The sequence below is a fragment of the Mus pahari genome, chromosome 3, assembly GCF_900095145.1.
Source record: "Mus pahari chromosome 3, PAHARI_EIJ_v1.1, whole genome shotgun sequence".
Lineage (NCBI taxonomy): Eukaryota > Metazoa > Chordata > Mammalia > Rodentia > Muridae > Mus > Mus pahari.
Genome location: NC_034592.1, coordinates 71,783,821 through 71,788,256, shown reverse-complemented (window position 1 = coordinate 71,788,256; position 4,436 = coordinate 71,783,821).

Sequence of the window (4,436 nt, the reverse complement as noted above, 5' to 3'; positions counted from 1 at the left end):
CAACAAGATGAATAAAACCCAAGACAAGCTAACTACAGGGCAAAGAGAAAGCATTCAAACTAAGATAATCAGAGATGAGAAAAGAGATATACCAACAGAAACTGAGGAAATTCAAGAACACCATCAGATCCTACAATAAAACCCTATTCATTAAAACTGGAAAATATAGATGAAATGGATGATTTTCTAGAAAGTGACCATATACCAAAAATTAAATCAAGACCTATCTAAACAGGCCCATATCCCCTAACAAAATCAAAGAAGTACTTAAAAGAAGTACTTTAGCATTCCATGAAGCTACAGATACTCTGATACCTAAACCACACAAAGACCCAACAAAGAAACAGCACTTCAGACCAATTTTGCTTCTGAATACCTAAGCAAAAATACTAAATACAGTTCTAACAAACAAAATCCAAGAACATTCAAAATGATCATAATTCACCATAATCAAGTAGACTTCATTCCAGGGATGCAAGGTTGGTTCAATATATAAAAGTTCATTAACATAATACACTATATAAACAAACTCAATTGAAAAATATTACATTACCATCTCATTAGATGCTAAAATAGCGTTTGGCAAAATATAACATCCCTTCATTGTAGAAGTATTGTAGAGATCAGGAAATCAAAGTCCGTACCTAAACATAATAAAATCAGTATACAGCAAACTAACAGCCAATATCAAATTAATTGGAGAGATACTTGAAGTAATTCCTCTCAAATCAAGGACAAGAAAAAGATACCCAGTCTCCATATATGTATTCAAAACTGTACTCGAAGTTCTAGCTAGATTGTTAAGACAACAAAAGGAGATGAAGTGATACAAATTGGCAAAGAAGAACTCCAGATATCACTATTTGCAGATAATTTTTAGCATGCATAAAGGACACCAAAGTTTCTAAAGATGATAAACAACTTTACCAAAGTGGCCAGATATAAAATAAATCCAAACAATTCTGTAGTCTTCCTTTAAACAAATGATAAATGGGCTGAGAAAGAAAGTAGCAAAACATCACCCTTCACAATAGTCAGTAATAATATAAAATATCTTGGGGTAACTCTAACCAAACTGGTGAAAGATCTATATGACAAGAACTTCAAGTCTCTCAAGAAAGAAATCAAAGAAGACCTCAGAAAATGGAGAGATTTCCCATGCTTATGGATTGGTAGGATCAACACAGTAAAAATGGCCATTCTATCAAAAGTAATCTATAGATTTAATGCAATCCTCATCAAAATTCCAACACAATTCTTTAAAGACATGATAGATAAATTATCAAATTCATAAGGAAAAAAACAAATAAAAACCCAGGGTAGGGAAAACAATTCTTAACAATAAAAGAACTTCTGTGGTAATTACCATTCCTGATCTCAAACTATACTACAGAGCAATAGTGATAAAAACTGCATGGGATTGATACAGAGACAGATTGATCAATAAAATAAAATGGAAGACCCAGAAATAAAATCATACTCTTGTTAGTTCATTTTGTTGTTCTTCCTAGGGGGCTGCAAACTCCTTCAGCTCCTTAGGTACTTTCTCTAGCTCCTTCATTGGGGACAATGTGCTCTGTCTAATAAATGACTGTGAGCATCCACTTCTGTATTAGTCAGGCACTCGCAGACCCTCTCAGGAGACAGCTGTATCAGGCTGCCCAGAGTTCCCTAGGGCTAAAACGCCAATCAATGAAAACACATGGAGGGACTCGTGGCTCCAGCTGCATATGTAGCAGAGGATGGCCTAGTTGGTTATTAATGGGAGGAGAGGCCTTTGGTCCTGTGAAAGCTCTGAGCCTCAGTGTAGGTGAATGCCAAGGCAAGGAAGCAGGAGTGGATTGGTTGGGGAGCAGGGGGAAGGGGGAGAGGATAGGGGATTTTTGGAGGTGAAACTAGAAAAGGGGATAACATTTGAAATGTAAATAAAGAAAATATCTAATAAAAAAAAAAAAGCACACACTTATGGACATTTGGTCTTTGACGAAGAAGCCAAAAATACACAATGGACAAGAGGAAACATCTTCAATAAATAGTGCTGATCTAACTGATTGTCGGTATGTAGAAAAATGAAAATATATCCATATTACTTACTTTTCACAAAGCTCAAGCACAAGTGAATCAAAGACCTCAACATCAAACCAGATACTCTGAATCTAATAGAAGAGATAGTGGGAAAGATCCTTGAACTCATTGGCACATCGTGGGGTGGGGGGTGTTTGTAGATTTCTATACAGAATGCCCATGACTCAGGTTCTAAAATCAAGACTTGATAAATGAGACCTCACAAAACTGAAAAACTTCTGTAAGGCAAAGGATATAGTCAACAGGAAAATTCTGCAACACAGAGCTTGGGGAAAAATATCTTCACTAACCCCACATATGATAGATGGCTATACCCAAAGTATATAAAGAACTCAGGAAGCTAACCTCCAAAATAACCAAACAATCCAAATTAAAAAATGGGGTATAGAACTAAATAGAGAATTCACAAAAGACGAATCTGGAATGGTTGAGAAGCACTTACAAAAATGTTCAAAGTCCTTAGTCATCAGGGAAATGCAAATCAAAACAACCCTGGTATTCCAGTTTACACCAATCAGAATGACTAAGATCAAAAGCTCAGAAGACAGCACATGTTGGCGAGGATGTGGGGAGATAGGAAGACTCCTCTATTGCTGGTGGTATTACACACTGGTACAACCACTCTGAAAATCAATCTAGAAGTTCCTCAGAAAATTGGAAATAGATCAACTTGAAGACCCAGCTATATCACTCCAATACTTTTATAAATTTATTTTACTATGATTAATATAGTCACTATTTCCAGTGTGATGTACTTGTACAGAGATTTGAAGCAAACTTTTGCTGGTTTTCTTCTTTTACATAAATGAGCCAAAGTTTTTATTAGCTACTTATTTTCCCACTCGTACTTTCTGCATTGCTCACTCAGTACCAAATTGGACAGTTGGAGTTATCAAAGACTATATACCCGAAAGACGGATCTATCTTCATTTCTCTCTTGAACTTCATTTCCTTTCCCCTCTAAAAATGTAAATAAATAAAAACTAATAGCATGGCCTATAACTCCAATATTTTTATACATTTATTTTACTATGATTAAAACAGTCACTTCATTTAAGTATTTTAGATATGTTTTGACCTGGTTGTATTTGTCCTGTGGTTGGTTCCTATAAATTCCTGCCATGTTTTAGATTTTCACGGTATCGTTACATAATGGACTTGCACTGTGTCCACTCATTCATTAATGACTATTTATTTCAACATTTTAGCTATTTGAATACCACTACAGGGGATATCAGAATATCTTTTTGAGAGCAAAATGGCAATATTTAAATTACATCCCAGAAGTAAGTTTACCGATTCCTTTACTTAATACATAATTCAAACATATATACAGTTTTTTCCTGTTAATTAATGAACAACCTTTAAGTAAATCAGTATGCATGACAATGCTTTAGGGATACTCAACAAATAGCTTACAACTCCACAGGGATTATTTATAAAATTCAAACATAATTCATAAACCATCCCAGGGAATGCAATAAAAGAAGCACATGGGAGAATAAAGAGCAATGTTTTCTTGCAGGTAAGACAGGTAGAAGCTCCTTGAGTTGTTCCATTCCATATTAACCCACAGGAACAGTCACACTCTGACCTGGTTTTGTCATATAATATAGGAGACTATTTCTGACTTATTTTCTGTGACTCCTTCACCATCATATCTGAGTAACAGTAATTACAGGCCCTTTCCTTATATTTTCTCTGTTGGTTAGAGATTACATTTTCATACATATATTTGTAACACTAAATTAATTGCAAGTATTTACTTAGAAAATGTATTTTACATAAATTTACTTTATACATTCTAAAATAAGAGGGGAAGTGAAACTCAAGTAAAGAAATTCTAAACTTTTAAACTCAGAAATTAAAAATGTGAGTAAATTATTTTATGTGCTTACACATATTGAGATGTTTGGAGTATTAGAACACTTCTGTGATGCTCTTATTTAGCAAGTTAATCTGTGAGTGAGATTTTCTTATCTGTGGTTGAGGGAAAAGTCAGTTATGTTTTATTTACTGTGTATAAATGTTTGTGAATGTGTGTGTGTGTGTGTGTGTGTGTGTGTGTGTGTATCTGTATGTGAAATGGCATTAAAGACCACATTTTATGGTTAGGTTAAAATTGTCATTTTACAGGAAACTCTGATGGAAATATTCCATGGTAAGTATTAGCATGACAAATACTCAGTGATGGTATTTCTGGGTGACAAAGCAATGAGCCTTGTTACACTAAACTGAAAAATGAGGTAAAGAAACATCTATTTGTTGTTCCAGTTACTGAATACGTTATCTAATGTTTTAATCTTATATATTTTAAATTCACTACTAGAAATATATCTCAATGGAACAGC